The sequence below is a fragment of the Balaenoptera ricei genome, chromosome 18 (assembly GCF_028023285.1).
Source record: "Balaenoptera ricei isolate mBalRic1 chromosome 18, mBalRic1.hap2, whole genome shotgun sequence".
Lineage (NCBI taxonomy): Eukaryota > Metazoa > Chordata > Mammalia > Artiodactyla > Balaenopteridae > Balaenoptera > Balaenoptera ricei.
The window spans coordinates 42,961,522-42,987,728 of record NC_082656.1 but is presented as its reverse complement, the minus strand read 5'-3'; the positions used below and the strand labels follow the sequence as shown (position 1 = coordinate 42,987,728).

The 26,207-nt window shown below is 36.6% G+C and overlaps 1 pseudogene; it reads left to right on the top strand.

Annotated features, from left to right (window-relative positions):
- Nucleotides 1-22,641: 22,641 nt before the first annotated feature.
- Nucleotides 22,642-23,872, top strand: LOC132352426 (myb/SANT-like DNA-binding domain-containing protein 7; annotated as a pseudogene).
- Nucleotides 23,873-26,207: the final 2,335 nt, after the last annotated feature.

The window sequence follows — 26,207 nt, the reverse complement described above, 5'->3', positions numbered from 1 at the left end:
TGTAAATAATAAGTACCTGTAAGAACATAGACATATCACTTACTCACTCTAGGCTGCATTTTTTATTTCATCAAAATGTAAAAAGTTTGAACTAGAATGACCTATAAATTTCCAATTTTGAATAAAATGTTATGAGCACAGGTGACAACAATGAATTTACATTTTACTTTTATTATTTTTTTTACAGTTTAACATGTATTATTTACAAATTTTTTAAAAAATTGTCATCATAATCATCATCACCATCTAAATTTATATGCTAATAAATGCATTCACAAATGACAATTATGAGAAGAAATGAATTTATAGGAAGAATTGCGATAAATTCAACTTGCTATTTGTTCGGCTATGGGACTGATCATGATTTCCTCTTTATAGTTTACTTCCTCAAAAAAATCATAATACATTGCTGCTATTTGTTAAATGTCTCCATAATAGTTACAAATTTTATGTTTTTGGACTTTGAGACTCCACAGAATATACTGTTTTTAAATGAAGACTTTCAAGTCCTAATTTTTTATAAGTTTTAAGAAAAAGTTGTGTAAAAGTGCCAGATAATGAAAGATATAAAATTTACCATAGAGAGAAGAGTTTCATGGGAAAGCATCTGCTAAGAGCTTTGCATGAAAATTTAAGGAGTTTAATATGAACATTTTCAGAGTATGCTTTTTTTAATCAAGTGTTATCTATGCAGGTTTACTCATAAATAATTGAAATTTATTTTTCCTTTTCCAAATAGTCCCAACTTCCATGTAAGTGTCCCAAACAATGTAACTCAGGGTTTTCTTCCTGATGAGAGTACACTTTAAAAGCTGATACTGTCATTTGGAAGAAAACTTGAGCATAACTACACATCTTATCATTAATTATTTACTTCCTAATAGTAGCAGAAATTCAGACAGAAGCTGCCATCTCACAAATACAAATTATGAAATGATCATGAGATTTTGGTCAGCATTTCTGAAACATGTGACTGATATTTACATTAGAGTTTATCATAAATATTATATTCATTTTGCATCACAATCTTTAAGTTTGTTAGTAGCTTTTAACTAATATGAACTAGATATTGTTACATTTGAAAATGGACACTGTTGACTGAAAAAAAGAAAAAACAAAAATTGCATAACATGAGAGCTGTGAGTTCAGTTTTATTTGGGGTTTACTGAGGACTGTAGCCTGGGAGACAGACACTCAGGTAGCTCTGAGGAATTGCTCCAAAGAGTTAGCGGAGGAGGTCAGTGTATATATACGACTTTGGTAAATGGGGTACATGCAATGAAGCATACATCTCGGTAGAAGGTTGCTGCTAATCACAGGAGCAGATGTCTCCATTAAGTGATTATAGTGCTTTTCTAGGCATGAGAAGATGCAAGAAATTGGTTTCCTAAAATTTTCTCTTGAAAATACCTAACTATCTGAAGGCCTGTTCAGCCAGATTTTCCCAGAGCACAGAGTGCCTCATTCCTGATCTCATCCCTGAACTCCTTTCAGAGTATGTTAAAGGCCAGCAACTGCGTTGGCTAGTGACTTCATTCCTGTAGAACCTGATGGTGAGTGACATTCTTTACTTGGCAACACTAACAAAATTGCTTATATAATTTTTGTTTCTATCCTTGAAAATTTATTTCCATTTTAAAATTTTATGTGTATATAAATACATACACACATATAAATTGCATTTTTGTAGATAAAACATGGTCAAAAATCATATATATGTGTATATATTCAATATAATATTTTTAGTTTGGGAATTGTTTTAGAGAAATCACAACTTTACAAAATGATTTTATCAAACTTTGCCCAAGATTAAATATTGAAATAGATAATACAAAACTGAAGAACTTAGGCTCATATTTCCTTCTATACTATATTACTAATGGATTTGTATATTCACTTTTCAAATAAGCACATAGTATATATACAAAAACTATTGAATAACATGAGGACACAAACAAGTCAATGAATTATATATAAGAAAGCTGGTAAAAACTATTTAACAGACACATTTTATTTAGAAAAGATCTGTTTTTAAGAGTTAGGACTAATACTTAAAAATGATATTTAATTATATGCAGCATATGTATTTGGATATTTATAAGATCCAAAGCTTTAACATTTAATTGTAGGTTCAATTAATTAAATATTTCCTGATTTCATTGGGAGGGATAAAAGATAATTAAAAAGTTGTTGTTGCATTTTTTCAATCTCTCTCTAACGTAGTAGAAGACTGGGAATAAAATTCCAAGACTTGGTGTTAGGTCCTGTTTCAGCTACATCTTTACATCCAAACAATGAAACCTTCCAATCTCAATTTCTCCATCAATGAAGCCAATGCAATGATCCTCACCCTGAGAGTTGCCCATAAATTGGTTTAATGTGAAATAACATATAGTATATCGTTCATTGTTAAGCATTTGAAAAGGTGAAAGGTCAGTACTTATTTCAACAATAATCAGTGTTAAGCACAAAATTATATCTGTAAAATGTCAGTATAATTGAATTTAAATTTGGTTAATCTCATTTGTCACCTTTTTATCTCTTAAATTTTGAATTCCTCTTTCTTTAAATTAATTTTTTTAATTGGTGATTTACAATGTTGTGTTAGTTTCTGCTGTACAGCAAAGTGAATCAGTTATACATATACATATATCCGCTATTTTTTAGATTCTATCCCTGTATGGGTCATGACAGAGTATTGAATAGAGTTCCCTGTGCTATGCAGTAGGTTCTTATTAGTTATCTATTTTATATATAGTAGTGTGTATATGTCAATCCCAATTTTCCAATTTATCCATCCTCCCCTTCCTCTTTGGTAACCGTAAGTTTGTTTTCTACATCTGTGACATTTCTGTTTTGTAAATAGGTTCATTTGTACCATTTTTTTAGATTCCACATATGATATCTGACATATATCATATGATATTTGTCTTTGTCTGACTTACTTCACGCAGTATGACAATCTCAAAGTCTATCCCTGTCACTGCAAATGGCATTATTTCATTCTTTTTATGGCTGAGTAATATTGCATTGTATATATGTACCACATCTTCTTTATCCATTCCTCTGTTGATGGACATTTAGGTTGCTTCCATGTCCTGGGTATTGTAAATAGTGCTGCAATGAACATTGAGGTGATGTATCCTTTCAAAGTATGGCTTTCTCCAGATATATGCTAAGGAGTGGGAATACTGGATCATAAGGTAGCTTTATTTTCAGTTTTTTTTTAGGGACTCTCCATACTGTTCTCCATAGTGGCTGTACCAATTTACATTCCCACCAACAGTGTAGGAGGGTTCGCTTTCTCCACACCCTCTCCAGCATTTATTATTTGTAGATTTTTTGATGATGGCCATTCTAACTGGTGTGAGGTGATAACTCATTGTAGTTTTGATTTGCACTTCTCTAATAATTAGTGATGTTGAGCATCTTTTCATGTTCCTCTTGGCCATCTGTTTGTCTATTTAGATCTTCTGCCCATTTTGTTTTGATTGGGTTGTTTGTTTTTTTGATACTGAGCTGCATGAGCTATTTGTACATTTTGTAGATTAATCTGTTGTCAGTCACTTCGTTTGTAAATATTTTTTCCCAGTCTGTGGGTTTTTTTTTTTTTTTCTTTTTGTGGTTGGTTTCCTTTGCTGTGCAAAAGCGTTTAAGTTTAATTAGGTCCCATTTTTTTTGTTTTATTTTCATGTTCACTAATCTAGGAGGTGAATTGAAAAAGAACTTGCTGCAATTTATGTCAGAGAGTGTTCTGCCTATGCTTCCCTTTAAGAGTTATATAGTATCCAGGCTTACATTTAGGTTTTTAATTATTTTGAGTTTATTTTTGTGTATGGGGTTAGGGTGTGTTCTAATTTCATTTATTTACATGTAGCTCTCCAGTTTTCCCAGCACCACTTATTGAAGAGGCTGTATGTGCTCCACTGAATCTTCTGGTCTCCTTTGTTATAGATCAGGTGACCATAGGTGCATGGCTTTTTCTCTGGACTTTCTATCCTGTTCCAGTGATCTATATTTCTGTTTTTGTGCCAGTACCATACAGTACTATACTACTGTAGCTTTGTAGTATAGTCTGAGGTCAGGGAGTCTGATTTCTCCACATCTGTTTTTCTCTCTCAAGATTGCCTTGGCTATTTAGGGTCTTTTGTTTCTCCATACAAATTGTAAAAAATTTTGTTCTAATTCTGTGAAAAATACTGTCGGTAATTTGATAAGGATAGCATTGAACTTGTAGATTACTTTGGTTAGTTTAGTCATTTTGACAATACTGATTCTTCTAACACAAAAACATTGTATATCTCTTCTTCTGTTTGGATCATCTTTGATTTCTTCCATCATTATCTTTAAGTTTTCTGAGTACAGGTCTTTTGCCTCCTTAAGTAGGTTAATTTCTAGGTATTTTATTCTTTTTGATGCGATGATAAATCGGATTGTTTCCTTAATTTCTCTTTCTGATGTTTTATTGTTAGTATGTAGGAATGCAAGTGATTTAGGTGCATTAATTTTGTATCCTGCAACTTTACCAAATTCATTGATGAGTTCTAGTAGTTTGTTCATAGCCTCTTTAGAATTTCCTATGTATAACATGAGGTCATCTGCAAACAGTGACAATTTTACTTCTTCTTTTCCAATTTGGATTCCTTTTATTTATTTTTCATCTCTGATAACTGTGAGTAGGACTTCCAAAACTATGTTGAATAAAAGTGGTGAGTGTGGACATCCTTGTCTTGTTCCTGATCTTAGAGGAAATGCTTTCAGTTTTTCACCACTGAGAATGATGTTTGCTGTTTGTTTTGTTGAATATGGCCTTTATTATGTTGAGGTAGGTTCCCCCTATGCCCACTTTCTAGAGTGTTTTTATCATAAATCGGTGTTGATTTTTGTCAAAAGACTTTTCTGCATCTACTGAGATGATCATATGGTTTTTATTCTTCAATTTGTTGATGTGGTGTATCACAATGATTGATTTGTAGATATTGAAAAATCTTTGCATCCCTGGGATAAATCTCACTTGATCAGGGTGTGTGATCTTTTAATGTGTTGTTGGATTCAGTTTGCTAGTATTTTGTTAAGGATTTTGCATTTATATTCATCAGTGATATTGGCTTGTAATTTTCTCTTTTTATGATATCTTTGTCTGGCTTTTGTGTCAGGGTGATGGTGGCCTCATAGAATGAGCTTGAGAGAGTTCCCTCCTCTGTAATATTTTGGAATAGATTGAGAAGGATAGGTGTTAACTCTTCTATAAATGTTTGATAGAATTCACCTGTGAACTCTGGTTCTTGACTTTTGTTTGTTGGAAGATTTTTAATCACAATTTCAATTTCAGTACTTGTGATTGGTATGTTCATATTTTCTATGTCTTCCTGCTTCAGTCTTAGAATGTTGTGTCTTTCAAAGTATTTTTCCATTTCTTCTAGGTTGTCCATTTTATTGGCATAGATTTGCTTGTAGTAGTCTCTTATGATCCTTTGTGTTTCTGTGGTGTCAGTTGGAACTTCTTTTTTCATTTCTAAATTTTATTGATTTGAGTTCTATATATATATATATATATATATATATATATATATATTTGATGAGTCTGGCTAAAGTTTTATTGATTTTGTTTATCTTCTCAAAGAACAGCTTTTAGTTTCATTGATTTTTGCTATTTTTTTTCCTTTCTATTTTATTTGTTTCCACTCTGACCCTTATGGTTTCTTTCCTTCTACTAACTTTAGCTTTTGTTTGTTCTTCTTTCTCTAGTTGCTTTATGTGTAAGGCTAGGTTGTTTATTTGAGATTTTTCTTGTTTCCTGAGGTAAGATTGTATTGCTATAAACTTCCCTCTTAGAACTGTTTTCTTGCATCCCATAGGTTTTGGATCACTGTGTTTTCATTCTTGTGTGCCTCTAGGTATTTTTTGATTTCCTCTTTGATTTGTTCAGTGATCCACTGGTTGTTTAGTAACATATTGTTTAGTCTCTATGTGTTTGTGTTTTTTACAGTTTTATTTTCCTGTAATTGATTTCTAATCTCATAACATTGTGGTTGAAAAAGTGCTCAGTATAATTTCAATTGTGTTAAATTTATGAAGCCTTTACCTGTGACCCAAGATGTGATCTATCTTGGAGAATATTCCATGTGCAGTTGAGAAGAAAGTATATTCTGCTTCTTTGGAATGGAATGTCCTATAGATATCAACTGAGTCTATCTGGTCTAATGTGTCTTTTAAGGCTTGTGTTTCCTTATTAATTTTCTGTCTGGATGATCTGTCAGTTGATGGGGTGTTAAAGTTCCCACTATTATCATGTTATTTTTGATTTCCCCTTTTACAGCTGTTAACATTTACCTTATATATTGAGGTGCTCCTACATTGGATGCATATATATTTACAATTGTTATATATTCTTTTTAGATTGATCACTTGATCATTATGTAGTGTCCTTCCTTGTCTCTTGCTACAGTCTTTATTTTAAAGTCTATTTTGTCTGATATGAGTATTGCTACTCCAGCTATCTTTTGATTTCCATTTGCATGGAATATCTCTTTCCATCCCCTCACTTTCAGTCTGTAGGTGTCCCTAGGTCTAAAGTAGGTCTCTTCTAGACAACATATATATGGGTCTTGTCTTTGCATCCATTCAGCTAATCTATGTCTTTTGGTTAGAGTATTTCATCCATTTACATTTAAGGTAATTTTCGATATGTGTGTACCTATTGCCATTTTCTTAATTGTTTTGGGTTTGTTTTTGTAGGTCTTTTTTCTTCCTTTCTTCTTTTGGTCTCTTCTCTTCTGTTTTCCACCTAGAGAATTTCCTTTAGTATTTGTTGTAGAGCTGGTTTGGTGGTGATGAATTCTCTTAGCTTTTGCTTGTCTGTAAATCTTTTGATTTCTCTGTCAAATCTGAATGAGAGCTTTGCTAGGTAAAGTATTCTTGGTTGTAGGTTTTTCCCTTTCATCACTTGAAATGTATTGTGCCACTCTATTTTGGCCTGCAGAGTTTCTGCTAAAAAATCAGCTGAACCTTATCTGGATTCCCTTGTATATATTTGTTGCCCTTCCCTTGTTACTTTTAATTATTATTATTATTTTTTTGGTCTTTATTTTTGTCAGTTTGATTAATATGTGTCTCAGTGTGTTCCTCCTTGGATTCACCCTTTATGGGGTTCTCTGTGCTTCCTGGACTTGAGTGAATGTTTCCTTTCTCACGTTAGGGAAGTTTTGGGCTATAATATCTTCAAATATTTTTACAGGTTCTTTCTCTTTCTCTTCTCCTTCTGGGACCCCTATAATATGAATGTTGGTGCACTTAATATTGTCCCAGAGGTCTCTGAGACTGTCCTCATTTCTTTTCATTCTTTTTTCTTTATTCTGTTCTGTGGCAGTGATTTCCACCACTCTGTCTTCCAGCTCACGTATTCATTCTTCTGCTTCAGTTATTCTGCTATTGATTTCTTTTAGAGTATTTCATTTCAGTTATTGTATTTTTCATCTCTGTTTGTTCTTTAAATCTTCTAGCTCCTTGTTAAACATTTCTTGTATCTTTTTGATCTGTGCCTCCACTCATTTTCCGAGATTTTAGATCATCTTTACTATCATTACTCTGAGTTCTTTTTCAGATAGATTGCCTATCTCTTCTTCACTTAGTTGTTCCTGTGGGTTTTTATCTTGTTCCTTGCTTTGCAACATATTTCTCTGTCATCTCAATTTGTCTGACTTTCTGTGTTTGTAACCTCCTTTCCACAGGCTGCAGGATCATAGTTCCTCTTGCTTCTGGTGTCTGCCACTTGGTGGGTGAGGTTGGTTTGCTGTTTGTGGAGGCTTCCTGGTGGGAGGTCCTGGTGCCTGCCCTCTGGTGGGTGGAGCTGGGCCTTGTCCCTCTGATTGTCATGGCCCTGTCATGGAGTGTGTTTTGTGTTGGTTGTGAGCTCAGTACAACTTTCAGCAGCTGTCTTCTGATGGTTGGGGCTGTGTTCTTATCTTGGTGGTTGTTTGCTCTGAGTCTTTCCAGCTCTGGGGACTGCAGCTTGTTCCATGAGTCTGGGTCTTGGTGCTAAAATGTGGACCTCTGGGTGATCTAAGTTCAATCAATATTCCCTGGGGCTTCTGCTATCTGTGTCCTTGCCCTCACTGTGAGTGACAATTGACCTTTGACTCCCCAGAGATCCCTCTAAAACCCCTAGGTAGGTGTAGCCCAGGTTCCCTTGGAGGTACTGCTTTCTGCTGGGTCCCATGCACGTGTGACCTTGTGTGTGCCCTCCAAGAGTGTAGTCTCCATTTCCCCCAGCCCTGTGGAGCTCCTGCACTCAAACCCTGCTGGCCTTCAAGGCTAAATGCTCTGGGGGTTTTTCCTCCTGATGCCTGACCCTCAGACTGTCTTGGAGTGCTATATTATGTGGGAACATCTCTGTGTAGTCTGCATGGGTTTAATATTTTTTGTTGTGGTGACCAGAGCCTGCACTGGATATTGAGCAGAGCCTCTCTTTTGTGGTTGTCACTGCTCTGTCAGAGGTGGGGTCTGCTCCCTAGTTGTTGGAGTAGAGCCTCCCAGATCTGTTTCTTAGCTGTGTTTCTGATTTGCAGTTCAAGGGATTGGAGCACTCCCACCGAGAGGGAAGCCACTGAGTATTCCTCTTCTGGAGCTGTTCACCTGTGGGTGTTCTCTGTTGTGTCACCTTTCACCTATTGAGCTCTCAGATTACCCTGTTGTTGGCACTGCTCTTGGCCCTACCTTAACTGTGGGTATGCTGGCAATTGGCCCTGTTGTCTTTTAGACATTGTTTCACCAGGCCACCAGCATAGATACACTGAAGTCAGGTCCCAAGATTACAGTAATCATTGATCTGGACCCACTGTGGGTGCTATGGGGGCAGCTCAGACTCTGGCCTGGGCCATTCCCCATGTGTATGTTTCCACATAGTCTACAAATGCTAAATCTAGGCCTGTCTCAGCTGTGTGAGAACTCGTTGTCTGTTCAGATGTTCTGTACGTGCTAAGTTTACAAAGCCGGTCAAGGGGGTGTCAATTTGCAGTTTGCACAGCTGTAAGGAGAGATTTCAGCTTTTCTTCCTTAGTTGCATGTCCCCTGGGGCTCAGCTGTGGTTTCAGCCCCATCTCTGTGTGTGGGGCACCCACAGGCGTCTGCCCCCAAGGCTGCCCTGGAGCACATGAGGCCACCCTGGTGAAGAGAGCACACAGAGGCGTGCAGTGGCCATCGTTGTGGGACCCCCAGCAGTGATGGGCATGTGGAGGAGCCAGCAGCCACAGGCATGAGAGAGTCTTCCCTGATGGGGGCCCTTCTTAGTGCCTGGGGAGGCAGGGGCCAGAGTGTGAGGAGAAAGACTGCAATGATGGTCCCACCCCTTGCATGTCACTTACCAATGGCACTTTGCTTCTATGGCAGTCTGTGTTACCTCCACAAGCATTCCAGGTTGCGGATTTCCTTACTCCCATCCCCTCAGGCTATCTCCTTGTAGCCAAAGGCAGTTGTCTTTACAGATTTGCTCTCCAAACTCCACTTTCCAGCACCCAGCTCCCATCCACACCGGTGCACACATGTGTCAGGCTGGGGTGTCCAGGTCAGTGGAACGAACCATCTGTGTAGGTCTCACTCTGTCCTGCCTGCCATAGACCAGTTACTGCACTCTCCTCCAATAGCTCCTGAAGCTCCCTTTCTGTCCCAACTGATCTCCTTGCTTGTGAGGGAGCTTCCCCAGATGCAAGAACTTCTCCTCTCCTTCGTCTCTGTGCTCCAGGGGCACTGGTCCCAACCTGCTCCCTTTCCTCTTCTTTTTCCCTTCTTTCTTTAATTCTACACAATTATATGGGGTTATTTCTTGTCCAAGGTGTCCCAGGTCCTCTGTTAGTATTCTGCCGGTGCTCTGTGAGAATTGTTCCATTCATAAATGTATTTTTTTTTAATTTTTATTTATTATTTATTTATTATGTTTATTTTTGGCTGTGTTGGGTCCTCGCTTCTGTGCGAGGGCCTTCTCCAGTTGCGGCGAGTGGGGGCCACTCTTCATCGCGGTGCACGGGCCTCTCACTATCGCGGCCTCTCTTGTTGCGGAGCAGAGGCTCCAGACGCTCAGGCTCAGTAGTTGTGGCTCACGGGCCCAGCTGCTCCGCGGCATGTGGGATCCTCCCAGACCAGGGCTCGAACCCATGTCCCCCGCATTGGCAGGCAGACTCCCAACCACTGCACCACCAGGGAAGCCCCATAAATGTATTCTTGATGCATTTGTGAAGAGAGATGAACTCCATGTCCTCCTACTCCACCATCTTGACCTTCTTCTCTTGAATTACTCTTTATATCCTAATTGATAAACCACTGATTCATCTTCAAGGCTACAAAAATAACACTTTCTCATTTATCAATCATATATTTTGTGATTAGAAATATATTACATATACTTATTTAGGGAGATGGAACTTGTGGAGTTTTAAAAACACTTCCATGTGAACAAAAGAAACACCATACTGTAATACATCTAATATTTTCTAATTTGTCTAATCGTATAATATCAAATGTTTTGCTATCTCTTTATATGAAGTCAATGTTTTAATTTATAAATTTGCTTTGAGTTGCTATTTTCTATGTCATGTGTATGAAAAGTCATGCACTTCAGAATTGTGTACCAGAATTGTATAACAGGTTTGGCTTTGTTTTTCCAAAATACATATGCTTATTCCACATTCTAGAAATATTATACACATATTTCTTGTGGAGGTACTGGGTGCACATATTTATTTAGAAAGTATACTGGGTTACTTCAGTTTGTACAGCCATATATGAACTATAAGTGTGCCACAATATTCAAATAGCAGAAGTTGTGAACATTCCCAGCACATGGAGAACATATGTGTCAGATACTGTGATTGATGTTTTCCATATATAGCCCCATTTAATCAACACAACAATCCTTATTAGGCCCAATTTACAAATGAAAAACCTAAAGCTTGATAATTTGAGCAATTTGCTGGAGATTGGTGCTGGGGACTAATGCAAGTCCGTATGAATCTATTAATATTTGCAATGAATTCAGTACAAGGAATTGTAACAAAAATAAAGCAAGCAGAACTAAAAATAAGGGTTTGTAAACATTTTTAAAGTAAAGCTAAAAATAAGTTAATTTTGAAATAGGAAACTGAGAATTGGATAAGGAGGATGGAGTCAAACTTATATAACGTTGTGTATATTGGCAGCATTTTGAAACTGATGAGATTTCTTTTTGGGAACCAACCAGGAGAGGGCTGAGCTGCATGAAAGAAGGATGTTAACATAAATCTCTTCCTGGTGTTCCTGTTTACATTACTGAGAATCGCTGAGGCAATACTACTATAAGGAAGAGACAAGAGCTAAACTTTGGAACTTAAAGAACGAGCAAAACCGACTGCATGTATGTTCAAAACACCACTACCATGCTACTTCTTGTTTTAATTGGCTTGTTTAATGGATTACTGTGTAAAGTATCATAATTTCCAAAAACCTTATTCCAGAATGTAATTGTTTAGTAAGATTTGGTTAGGCTGAATAAGTGAGTCAGAATAGTCTATCTATAACTTTACCACTAAGTGTACTCCAGTGATTTACATTAAAAAAAACAAAGTTAGCTTTTCCTCTTGCTTCTCACAAGGGAATGATACAGATTATAAATAATGATATTCACTTCCATAAATGACAAACTGGTATTTATTAGTTGAATAATAAGCACATTATGCTGAGTCACTGAAATTTGATACTCATAAACTAAAGCAAGCCTAAGATTAGGGTTAATTTAAGTCTATACTTTGATACATCACTAAGGTGTGGGAAGGCTGCTCAATGCTTGACAACATTGCAAAGCTTTGCTAGTTATTTATACATAAAGATACTTGAAAACTCCAATAACTGTAGGAATCTTGCTTTGTTCACATCTCTTCCACTGGTGTTTTGTGCTGGTTGTTATTTTTTTTTATTTTTAACATGTAAATATTATTGACTTTTGCCTTATTAGTATAACTTTAGATTGCTGAAGTCTTTATGGTAAAAATTATTGTATTGTAATTCATGTTTGTATCAGTAATGTTTTGTCTTTAAAATTATCTAATATGTGGCTATTAAGGCATGTGTGTATTATAGCTTAAATACAGGTAATTCACACTACTCATTTCTAACCTAAGTCTATTAAATTTTTTATTGTTCCAGTTAAAATATATCAGTCCTTTTTTTTTTAAACTTTGGGTTTATTTATTTATTTATTTATTTATTTATTTATTTATGGCTGTGTTGGGTCTTCGTTTCTGTGCAAGGACTTTCTCTAGTTGTGGCAAGTGGGGGCCACTCTTCATCGCGGTGCACGGGCCTCTCATTATCGTGGCCTCTCTTGTTGCGGAGCACAGGCTCCAGACGCTCAGGCTCAGTAATTGTGGCTCACGGGCCTAGTTGCTCCATGGCATGTGGGATCTTCCCAGACCAGGGCTCGAACCCGTGTCCCCTGCATTGGCAGGCAGATTCTCAACCACTGCACCACCAGGGAAACCCTATCAGTCCATTTTTTAAATAGAATTTATTTTTTACAGCAGTTTTAGGTTTACAGCAAAATTGAGTTCACATATGTCACCTTCCCCCACACAATTCTAGACTTTCCTACTGTCAACATCCCACATGAGATAGGTACACTTTTTACGTTTGATGGGCCAACATTGATACATAATTATCACCAAACTTCATAGTTTACACTAGGGTTTACTTCTGGTGTTGTATGATATATGGGTTTTAACAAACATATGACAACATATGTCCACCATTATAGTTTTATGCACGATGGTTTAAATGCCCTAAAAATTCCCTGAGCTCTACCTATTTATCCCTTCTCCCCCACAAACTCCTGGCAATCACTGATATTTTTACTGTTTCCATAGTTTTGTCTTTTCCAGCTATGACCGGAGTCATACAGTATGCAACCTTTTCAGATTGGCTTCTTATACTTAGTAATATGCTTTTAAGGTCTCTCCATGTCTTTTCATGTCTTGATAGATACATTTTAGCACTGAATAATATTTCTTTATGAATACACAGCAGTATATTTATCAATTGGCATACTGAATGATATCCTGGTTTCTTCCAAGTTTTGGTAATTATGAATAAAAGGCCTATACACATATTTGTGCAGATTTTTATATGGAGGTAAATTTTCAACTTATTTGGGTAAATACCAAAGAGCGTGATTGGTGGATCATATTATAAAAGCATGTTTAGTTTTGTAAGAAATAGCCAAACTGACTTCCAAAGAACCATTTTTATGACCCCTCCAGCAATTAATGTTAATTTCTGTTATATCCTCACCAGAATTTGTTGTTGTCAATATTTTAGACTTTAGTATATGTATTTTGATCCATTTCATATTTTTTCTGAAGGTCTATTTTTAGATTTACATTTTTGCCTGTGGATGTCAAACAGCATTTATTGAAAAAACTATCCTTTCTTCATTGCATTGTCTTTTCTCCTTTGTCAAAGATCAGTTGAATATATTTTTGTGGATCTATTTCTGGGCTCTCTATTCTGGGCCATTGATTTATTTGTCTATTCTTATTGATGTGATGGATTACATTAATTGATTTTCAGAAATTGAACCTGCTTGAACACCTGAAATAAATCCCACATAATTACAGTGTATAATTCTTTCTATGTATTGCAGGTTTAATTTTCTGCTATATTGTTGAGGAGTTTTGCATCTGTGTTTATGAAAGGTATTGGTCTTTAGCTTTCTTTTCATATACTGTCTTTGGTTTTGGTTTTAGGGTAATGCTGATCTCAAAGAATGGGTTAGTAAGTATTCCTTCTGCTTTTATCTTCTGGATGAGATTGTTGGAAATTAGTATAATTACTTATTTAAGTGTTTGGTTAGAGTTCACCTATGAACTCATCCAAGCCTGGTGCTTTCTTTTTTATAATGTTATCAATTATTAGTACAATTTCTTTAATATATATAGTCCTGTTTAGATTGTCTATTTCTTCTTCTGTAAGTTTTAGTATATTGTGTCTTTCAAGAAATTGTTCCATCTCAAACTTGTGAGCATAGTGTTGTTCATAATATTCCTTTACTATTTTTTGTCCATGTGATCTGTATTGATAGCCCCTTTCATTTCTTATATTAGTAGTTATGTCTTCTCTTGTCTTGGGTACCCAGGATAGAGGCTTACGATTTTATTGCTCTTTTTACAGAGCCATCTTATTTTCTATGATTTTTTAATTGATTTCTTGTTTTTAATTTCACTGATTTCTCCTCTAATTATTATTATTTTATCCTACATCCTTTAGATTGAATTTGATTTTCTTTTAGTCATAGTTTTTGCAGTCTGAGAGGAGGGAGAGTAGATTTTCTTGTGATCTCCCTGCCTCAGCTAACTATTTTGTTCAAATAAATTTGAGAAATACTAAGGTAGATGGTCACCTTCCAGTTGTCCAAAAGAAAAATTTTAAAGTCTGACAGTTTTATTAAAATTAAATAAAGAGATAATTAAGTTGGCTAGTTGAGAATGTCCATTAAATATAATTAGATTTAATCAAATTAATACATTAATTTGTTAAACATATGAACTTAGTGGAGAAGAACAAGGGTAACCGAACATGATCCAATCTTTTGCTCTTAAATAAAGATCCATTTACACTTAAGAAACAATATAGTGAGAAAGTCAAGAATTAATCAAATAATCCTGAAAATACACGTAAAATTATTGTGTTTAATTTGTTCCCTGGTTTACCCCTATTGCCTAGCACAGTATGTGGTACATAGAAAATACTCAATAAATGTTGAATGAACTAGTTAGCAAATAAAACTGCAATATGGGTTATGAAATCAGGTCATCGGATTCTGTGAGAGTACATAACAGGAATAAATTATGTTCAAAACTAACATGGGTAGTTCAAGAAGATTTTCTGTATGAAATGGTGCTTGAACTGAAGTCTAAGAAATGAAGCAGGGTAAGAGTTGAGAGACATTCCAGTTGGAGAAGTCTATTCTACATGTGCAACAACCCTGTGGATGGAGAGAACATGACCATAAGAATTGTAACATGGCCAGTGCACCCCAAGAACACAGAACAGGGAGTGGGTGAACATGAAAATGATGAAATGGAAGGTAGGAAACAATCTATTTTGGATTTTCTAGACATCGTTAGATATTTTGTTATGTTTGTACTTGTCACTTAGACATACACTCTATTTATTTTCAAAGAATAGAAGCAAGTGACTGCAATTTTCATAGTACATAACCTATTTTCAAATCAAAATTGCTTGGTAATATAATATGTAAAATTTACTATAATACATCGTTCCTATCATGACAGAAATAGAACATAGGGAATATATCTGCCCCACCAATGAAATTGGAGACAAAGGTGAAAATAAGCCATGAAGTGATTATAAGGAAATGAAAAAGCTGTTCATGATTCATTGTGGAAGTGACTTACAAGCTCTTATTTCAGCTGATTGCAGTATGTTATATTGAGCTGGCAGGAAACATCAAATTGTCAAATCAGAATCTCAGAAATTATACATCTTTTTAGAGTATCAAGCTTTACTCATAAGTACAAATATACATATAATGAAATGTATAGGCAAAGCACAAGGTATTGAGATATGTGATGTAGTTTCCTAGGACCTTTTTTTTTTTTTTTTTTCTCATATTGGACACATGCTTTCTGCCCCCAAGTAACAGATGCATTCTCTGTGTGAGGCTGACATGTCATTTCATACAGCGAGGATCATTTAACTTTTGAAACACCTCCATGTTATAGCCCAGATGGTCAACTAGCTTATGTGACATTTTTCAGGTCCACACACAGCAGGAGGATCACAGACACCCTGTATTTGGCGTGCCTGAGTTAGGAGTAGGAGTCCTTAGGTATCCATCCAGCTGCACTATCCTAACATCAATTCTCACAAGTTTCAAAATTGTTTTCCATTTTCCTTACTGAGAATCAAACTCTTCCTGAACCAATCTAGTGCCTGGAATCATAATAACATGAACTGCTCTATTTAGCTCTGTTTCCATCAAGTTGTGGTCTGTTGAAATGCTCCTAACAAAAGACAACACCCAAGTTTTGTCTTTTCCTAGAAGCTACTGTTGATACTACTCTCCTGCCTCCCCCCACCCTGTTCCGGTTCAACAGATTAGATTCCCTAAGAAGTCATTGCAGAAAACCAGGTCAAGCTTATGCTCCCCATGACATTTTGGGCATTGCTTTGGGGTGTCAATCTCTTGTCTTAGGGTCCAGATTTATGACCACAATCATTTTTCTGGCCCTTAGACTTCCTTTATGATTTCTCCCCTTTTAGCCTGTCCTGACTAGGAATTCCCAGCTTAGTGTAGTCTTAGTCAACTATCTTTCTTTTTCCAAAATTGAAAGTACTTTTATATAAGGGCCAATTTAACCAAATAAAAGATTGTAGAATTACTGAATAGGTATTTAAGTTAGAATGGTAAAAATGATATTTGATTCACTCTTTACATTGCCTACTCAGAAGTGGGAGAAAGTAACTTTATCTCAAAGAATACTGAAAAATTTATATGCAAGACAGTGTTCTATGTTCTGTGAATAATAGAAAAAATGAAAATACATGATTTCTATTTTGATACTCTGAAAATAACAATTGTAACACTCCTTGAGTTCCATATTTGCATTCATTCTTTAGAAAGAGAAATTAATAGATTGTGCTTATATTTTCAGGTGATTTCTGATATAGTAAGATTATAAAATGATTTGTTAAACAATATCTGTTTCAAATACTCTTTTTCAAAGCCAAAAAATGTGTTACTAGAACATGGGTACTTCTACTACAATCTTCCTAAGATTGAATTTAAGATCACTATAAAATAACTAAAACTAGATAAAATCTGGTCATATATAATATATTAAAAATTAATCTATTTGTGTTTACTTTCTTAAAAATAGGAACTTTCATATTTTTCAGAGAGCATTTGTCCTTTTGAGTTTGTCTGAATAAATTCAGACACACTTGATGATTCAATCTATCTAAGCAAGGAAGCTCCTGTATCCAGGGAAACCAGTCTGGGTGGCCAGGACCTAAAGTTAAGACAGGAGGGGCCCTGCTATCTGGGATGTAAGGAAGCAATCTGCTAGCCTTCTCTTTTAGTCAAGGCTTCTTTGTGTCTGTGATGCCTCCTGACCAATCTGGAAACACACCTATGTCCTTAGTCATGTTTGTTATCTACCACCTTACTGTCTGTAGCCACAATCCACACATGGAGATAACAGTCACAATCAAAAGCAAACTTTTTCAGATCTGTACTGGTGTCCATGGTTTCACATGCCAGCAAGGAAACTACAGAAGGAACAGCAGTTATCTCTTGAATCACAGTGAGAAACTTCTGTGATCTTCACTTAGCAGCTGCTTTCTCAGAGTCACTGAGCCAAAAAGACTGGCCTGTGTTTAATATAGTGTGAGAATTTAAGTTCCAGAATCAGAATGAATGGTTTGAAATCTTGACTTTACCATATGTCACCTGTGAAGATCTTAGTGAATTACTTAACCATGTTGAGGCTCTGTAAACTTATCTAATAAATAAGGGTAAATATAGAGGCTAATTTAGAAATGTTGGGTGGATTAAATAAGAAAATGTATCTAACGGGTTTATTATGGTGTGGGAATAAAATAATAACTACTTAGTAATGATACCTGCTAGTATTTTGTGATGTGTTCAACCCTTCTCTTCTTTGACTTTTGAGTATACAAAAATGTACCTGTATGTAGCTAAATATATTAGAGAATATGTTTTATGACAAAGGCTAAATTATATTTTCATGATATTATGCAAATCTTAGGTGTGAGATTTGCACTCTCTGCTGTGTCTACAGAAACAAAAGAGCAAGATAACGGAGTCTTGAACAAATTTCAAATCCGTTCACATGGTCCTAGGATGAGGCTGTGGGCTTGACTCTCTCACTTAGCCCTGGCAGTAGAGAGAGAGATAAATGCTCTGTCCTTTCTGCTTAGTTCTTACCTAGCCTTGATTGCCCAGCTCATGACTTGGGTAAGAGTCTTTACCAGTCTTGATTGAGAGAAGAATGAACAGAGAGCATATGACTCCATCTTGGAAAGGAAATGTCCTGATTCCTATTAATCCATGAAGCAAGAAGAACAAGAAGAATGAGGGAGAGGAATGTAGTGTGTTTTAAATGATACTTGATGTCTAATAAAGTGAACCCTCTATACCTCTAATAAGTCATGACCCAGTGGATGTCAGTCTCTGAAACATCCACTCCTTTATAAAGGTGATGATAGAAAGCTCCCTTCCCAATGTTCTCTGCATAGGGAATGAATATTTCCTTTCTTAGATAAACCAAGACAGCTTCTTAAATGAATAGGCATAAGCCTCTTCTTTCCTCTAATCACATATTAGATAGATGGATAAGCAGATTATTGTAATTATCATCATCTCATCATTAGAGTTGTTACATTTTAATTACTTACCTGATTAACTGCAATTCTTACTTTGATCATTCATTCCAGGACAATTCTGAAAAAAAAAAAAACAAACAAACAGAATTTCATCTATCACTGCAAAAGAATGACAAAAATTAAACTCATTGGTGACCAGAGTTCCTTCCTCCATTTTCTATGAAACATTCCATGATTGCCATCAACATGGACTTTGCAGACACAATGTGATCCTGTCAACCACCTGTCACTCTGCTTGTGCCCTCAGTCAGGGCAAGTCTACCAAGCTTTACTCTTACAAACCATTCATTTTCCTGTTCATTATTGCCACTATAAAGTTGTTGACCTAAAACAAATAGACTGCCTGTTATTTCTCTAGCAAAAATGGGTTTATTCAGGATCAGTAGAGAATTGCAATTCAGGGTCTGTAACCATGATGAGCCATGTGAAACTTCCCAGCAGAGCAAGGGAAGGAAAACTCTCTTATAGTGGAGGAAAGGAAGTTGGGGGAGGGGGGGGGGCTACTGTATAAAAAGAGTCTATAGCTTTTCATTGGCTGGGTTGTTGCCAGGAAAAAGAGGAGTCCTTCTTCTTCCTGTTGGGTTATGTTATCTTTGCAGGGCATAAGAGTTCCCCCTTCTGGTCTCCTGAACCTATTTAATTGAGGTTTCTGTTTATTAATTTTTTATAAACACACATTTGAAATATAAACAAGGTTTTATTATCTAGAAAAAGGAAATTCTGCTAGAAATTGAAAAATGGCATAAATTGTAAAGTAAACGCTTATTTTATATTGAGCCCTCTGATTAAAAATATGTCAATTAAAAAAAAATGTCAATTAAAATATCACTTAACATCTAATCACATCAACTGTGAGATTAAAATAAAGGTTTTAATGTAAGTCCATCTTTGAATTACTGAAATGCAATACATCATATATAGTATATAATATGCATGGTTATATCTGGCTGTGCATATCATTATTACTATCTGAATATAAATTAATGATATTAGTCCCCATCTACTTAAGTAATATAAATGCTAATTGAGCATACATTCTTCACCAGCTACTGTGCTACATTTTTCAGAATGAATAGCAACTTGCCCACATAAATTATCTTTGTAGGAATCACTCTCCCTATTTGGGGAGACATTTCAATAAAACAACAGTCTGAAGAAAATCAAGAACCTTTGGTTGGTGACATTACAATAGTTCATGCAGTGCAGGAGCTTTGGAAACAAGCAAGAAAATAAAAGAGGTAAAGCAGGTGATGAGATAAAGCACCATTTCTTCCAACAATGAGGTTTCCTGAATTTCAGTAGTTGGTTATACAATGTACTGACCTTAAAAGCAGCAACTATTCTGCTACTATGTTGGTTACAGACATTTTCTGTGCCCTGTTTTGTTCTGCCGTTTTCGTGAAAGGAGGTGAAATATTTATTTTATTACTAGAAAGTAGAATGGTCTGTTAATCCCTGAAATTTGTCTTGTTTGGTAAAATTAAAAACTTATACTTTTATTTAAAATATTAACTAAACCAAATTTTACTGTTTTATGTGTTCATTAAAAAAATAAGTTACTGATTGAAACATACATTTATAAATTATAAAGCAGTAAGTAAAGTTTGTTTTAATTTAAAAATATATTATATGTTTAATAGTATGGGTTCTACTATTTAAATAATGCTCATGGTGAAATGAAGAATCAAGAAATCAACTAATGCATGTAGTGAAGGGTGTGGTTAATGGATTTTACAAAATTCTCGGTCTTAAACTCATTTAAGAATGCAATTTCAACATTTTTATATCCAGGGCCAGAGACTTGTGAAGCCCTTAATTAATTTGCTTTTTCAACAGCTTTTTTTTTTTAGCTCTATGGTGATCTAGATGGTTACTTTTCTTCTAAAAACTTGAGGAATCCATAGAACCTCTGGTAACTTTCTATGAGGAAAAGGATAAAGCTAACTAAAAAAAAAAAAAAAAATCCTGATTTTTATTCCCAAAACATAGTTTGATATTTGAATTATTTATTGTCAGCATGGTTTTCCACTCCATTTTGACCATGTACAATATATAAACATTTCTGCCTTTGATAAGCTGACTTACCAAACTAAAATTCTATCTAGCATCATATTTGTTCTGAAAACATCTTTTGTGTATACATTTATATTTTATGGTAAACTCAGTATAAAACTTTTTAATTAAACAATTTGAACACATGCATGTGTATATATCAAACAATTTTCAGATTTTTGCATTTGACAGTGAAAACTGAATGTTGTTTTTGGAGAGCTCCATGACAAATGAGCTCTTAATTGTGCTATGTTCCATGAATTCTGGACTCCATTTAGACGGTACACAGCTCTCTTTAAGTAAACTCAAATGAAAAACAGAAATAATTAAGCAATTAATAGCCTGGTTATAAAAAGATTGTCTGATTTAACATTAATTGTAGTTAACATTATTAATAGTTTATTTATAAAATTGAATACTTAAAATGGCTATAAATTAGCTGTCCATTTCCCTCTTTTTAAATATAAGGGAACTGAACCATATAGGTAGAGAGTATTAGCGACTATATGTTAAACCTATGTATTTTAGATCTAAAGACTACATTCTTCACTATGACAATGTGTTGATTTAAAATGCTTAGAAAGCATATGCATAATAATTCACCTCTCTGTATTATTTCCCCATGACCACTCTATAGGTACCCTTCAAACAGCTTATACATATAACAGTGTTTATTTAACTATACTTAAAGTGCATTCAATTAAATTACAGACAACACTGAGAAAATACTTTTGGCTCACAATTTAAAATTATACTCAAAAGAAAGCTATGTTACATGTTTTTCTCCCTCAAATATGATATCTTAATTTTCCTTTATCAGAATAATTTTCTTCTTATAACCAGTGTGCTTGGAGATGGCTATCTGGTTTGTAGCTAACGTATCTTGTTCATAGATAATTATTGTGTGGTAGGATAACTTTCAGGATTTATTTTTTAAGGCAAGAGTAATTAAGTAAGTCACAAATCTTATAACTTAAAATACCATTTAAACATGATGTTATAACAATAAAAGATATTTTAAAAAGTGAAAACAAAAAAATTATTTTGTTTATAATTCTATTAGCATACGATAATGACATTTTTAAATTTTCCATTTTGTTTTCTAAATTTTATTCATTATAAAAATGTTATTCTTTTATGTCACTGCAAAACTGTCTTTCATATTGCTTACACGTAAATATTCAGTCATGTCACTATATGTAGGTAGGAATTTTCAGCAGTTACTACACGCCTAGGATTTCTAGGCATCTTCATGTACTCAGCTATCCTGGCTTCCTGTTTTGCGGTATGTTCTAATAGTAATGTTGATGGCTCAGAGGTGAAACTGATTTAATCCAAAATGTCAATATTACTATTTAAGATTAGCCTTTTATACAGAATTGGTATGTTTAATGCTACCCACCAATAATAGTTTGTTTCTTTGTACTGTCAGGACCCAATATAGTATGATTTGTTTGAGAAAAGAGATTATTATCTTATTTGCATTTATTTCAACTGCTCCATGCTTCAAAACCTAGTCATTTTTCACACTTACTCAAAAAAAAAATTTTTTTTTAATCCTAAACACTTCATATATCTATACAAACAAAGAGGAAAAGAAAATAAATCACTAGTAAGCAAGCACAAAATAATCTATCACATACTAGAACTTCCAAGGACTATTCTCTGAAATATAATATTAAGAAATCTAGGGCCGGGCGCTGTTGCGGCGCGGGGACCACTCGTTACTGCTACCGCCGTCTCTGCCACCTCATGGCGGCCATCGGGGTTCACCTAGGCTGCACATCAGCCTGTGTGGCCGTCTATAAGGACGGCCAGGCTGATGTAGTTGCCAATGGTGCAGGTGACAGAGTTACTCCAGCTGTTTTTGCTTACTCAGAAAATGAAGAGGTTGTTGGATTGGCAGCAAAACAAAGTAGAATAAGGAATATTTCAAATACAGTAATGAAAGTAAAGCAGATCCTTGGCAGAAGCCAGAAACGCGGTCCTTGGACCTGGCTTCTCAGCAATTAGCCCTGAGTGGGAAGAATCGGCTGGCTCCTGGAGATAGACCAGAGCACACAGAGCCTCCCCACACCTTCAGATCAGCACCTTGCTGCCCAGGAGCCTCCTCCAGCTAGCCTTCCTTCGCAGTCCGCTATGACCACTTCCAATAGCAGTGTGGGCATCCGGTGGTCCAGACAGGAGACACCGACGCTTCTCTCCATACTAGGTGAGGCATAGTATATTCAGCGCCTCCAGACCGTACATCACAATGCAGACGTCTAACAGGCTGTGTCTAAGCGGACGCAGCAGGAAGGCTTCTACCGCACGGAGAGTCAGTGCCGCTCCAAGTTCAAAGTCCTGAAGGCATTATATTTAAAGGCCTATGTGGCCCACGCCACAAGTATGGGTGATCCACCACACTGTCCCTTTTATAGATATGTTGGATCACCTTCTCCGAAATCAGAGAGTGACTGATGCAGACAACTTAATGGAGGAGGCTGCTTGGACCCAGCACTGTAATCAGAACTTGGCAGCCCCTGACATGCCAGGGGAAGAAGGAACCAGCATTCTGGGAGCAAAAAGGACTCAGGCAGCAGATCATCAGCCTACCTTGAAAACAGTTAAGGAATCAGAGGAGGATTGTCAACTGAGGATCAGTGACCAGATGAGAGAAACCAGTGACCTTGAGGACTCCTGGGATGAATCCTCGGGTGCAGGGAGCTCTCAAGGAACCCCCAGCTACAGCAGCTCCCACCACCTTTTCAGAGGTGCAGCTGCTCCTTGTCAGAGCAGTCCCATGACCAGACTGGGAGTGTCTGGTGAGCCCAGCCCCTGCACCAGCTCCGGCCGAAACACTCCCGGGGTGGCCTCGGCACAGCGGCCTCCAGTCTCCTCCTCCAGAGCTCCTTTTGTTTCTGGTGGGGATGGGCCTTTGACCAGTGAGCCCCCTCCCAGGTGGGCGAGGTGAAGAAGGTGGTCAGTGGCCAGGACTATTGCAGCCCAGTTGGCAGAAAACAGGAGATTGGCACGAGAACTTTCAAAGTGGGAGGAAGAAAAATTGGACCGGCTGATTGCCATTGGCGAGGAGGCCAGCGCTCAGCAGGACCCTGCCAACGAGCTGCGCAGGGATGCTGTGGTCGCGGTAGAAGAGGCAACCGGTGCTTTTCAGCTTGATAAGTTGCTTCAGAGGTTAATTTCAAACACCAAAAGTTATCTGATCACACAAGGGTGTATTTCCTTCTCTGGCAGAGGCCCGGGTCCAACAGCTGCCTTCTGGTACCCTGGCTCCTTTTCCGTGTCTTCAGAAAAAAAAAGAGTGGATGGACCATTAAGGTGCAGACGGGTAAGAATATACTTGCTTCTCCCAAGCGTCTTCACTAGTTGAAAGACCTTTCAGAAACATGAGTGGTGGCCTGGTAGACAATGGAAGTAGCCAAGTCCAGAGAGCTAGTTAGCCCTGGCTTCATCACTGATGTGCGACAATTTAGTTTACCTCTCAACACCAGTTTCCTCGGCTGTTAAAAGGGGGCAACCTGCCTACCTCACAGGGTTGTTGTGAGGATCAGATGGCTTAAATAGATGTGAAAGGATTTAAAAGTTTACAAGCACTATACACATGGAAGTTATTAAAGCACATGACCTTGGCCGAGGTCATGCTAGGGTGAGGCACAAGATATGGGGTAAGCTGACAAGATATAGAATTAAGGTTGTATACCAAGACCTCATTGCTTGAATCTACTAGTTTAACTTGACTGCTTCCTGGAGTTTACAATCTTCATTTCTTTAAATCTCTCTTTAGCTCATTAGGCTAATATAGACACAACACGTATTAGTACATTTATCTCTTATATCTTCACTGCTGTGTCTGTGACATGCCCACTAGCAAACACTCAATAGTCAAACCATCTTTCCCTCCATTTTACTAGTCCTTAGTCTCTTATCACTATGGATATAATTCAGAACTGACAGGGAGCCACAGTCGTGTGTTTTGGTTCATGTCAATCTTTGATATGATAAGAAATTGGCTGTCTTATAAAATATTACATGTAAGTAAATTCTTTGCATTCCGTATTTTTTAGGTTCCTTGATTATGCATAATTATATATCTTTAGCTTTGGTTTGCCATTTGGACATCGTTGAAACAATTTGGATTATATCAGTTTTCCAAAGGCTTTTAGCTAATTTTGTTCTTCTCTGTTAGCCTTTTTTCTGTCTAGTATGTTACAGAAGGAAAGCCCTAGAAAACTTTTCTTCTAGGGAATTTTCCAAAGTCACTTTTTCTCACAAGATATAGACAGAAGTTCACCTCGTTAATGGCATATGATGGAATAGAACAGCTTTGGGAACAGTTCGGTGGTGTGGATAAGGATGGACTGCAATAGGCAACTCTTTTTAAGCACCAACCCTCCACAAATCCATCCCCTTTTCCCTCCAAAACACATACACTTCCTAGAGGAGATATGATGGTGTTGAGCCATGCTTCCAATTTACTCTAGAAGGGAAGCCATTTACCAGCCTTCGTTAACCTAACTTAAAGCTCTTAGTGGTTATTTAGTACTTTCAGAAGGTACAAAAAGGAAACTTGGAATTTAAAAAGCTTTCCTCTAATCAAGAGTCTGAAAAAATGTGCAGGCATGTTGGGAGAGGTTTTATTTTATATTTTGCCAGCTTGATTGCTTACCTAAATGCTGGAAATACCAATGCTGGAGAAATGGTCCAAACCACAGTGGGAACATACTGGAAGCAGGAATAGATGGCAAGCTTCTCTGATGAATGGGCGATTATGTTGAAGCAGCATGAGGTAGAACACACTGGAATCTAGTCAGAACCCTCAGATTCTAATGCTGCCACAGTTCGTTACATTGAGCAAATCACTTGCCCTTTTTGTGCCTCGGTTTCTTTACCTCTAAAATGAGATGTTTGTACTAGATAACTTTTCTTGTACCTTCCAGTTCTAAAAAATTAGATGAATAGCATAACAAAAGGCAAAATGAAATTCTGATTGCAATATCTTCAGTCACAGCAGCGTATTAATGTATGTGAAATACTGGTAACAATTGTGTCTTAAGGAAGCATTCTACAGTATTAATATTTATGAATGTACTCATGAACTTCTATAAGCACCACACTCAGACACAGATTCCTTGCTTTAAAGGAGCATATGTTTAAGGCACGGAAATGGAGATATATATATATATTTTTTTTCTCAGTTGTTTTAGGACCTTACGTGGAGGGGTCCATGTCAGTTACAACTGGATAACGCTACTGTAGATAGGTAGACTTTCCAGAAAACAGGAAAGGACTTGAACGAGTTAGCCCTGTACTATAGTTATCTATTAATGGTAGCAAAGTGCACAGGCAGGGATTTATTTGAGATAAGAGAAGTGCTAAAGAGCAGAAGTCAAGGTGAACTTTGGAGGTAGTAGTGTGCAGATCTAATGGGCAAGAGCAACTTTAAGGTTGGGAATAAAACTAAAGGGAAAAATCTTTAAAAAGTAAACAGAAAAAACAGGCCAAATCTTGTGAAGAGGAGGGAAGTCATAATAAGGGGAGGCTGTAGAGAAACAGGCCCAGAAATCCTGTCTGAGGTCTAGGTCCAGCCGTGACCCCCTGTCAGTCTGCAGGCAGGTCACTTCACCATTCTGTACCTCAGGTCCCTCACTTATCCAGTGGGAGGCTATCCCAGCTACCACGCAGGAGCTGTGTGAGGGCCCAGTGGA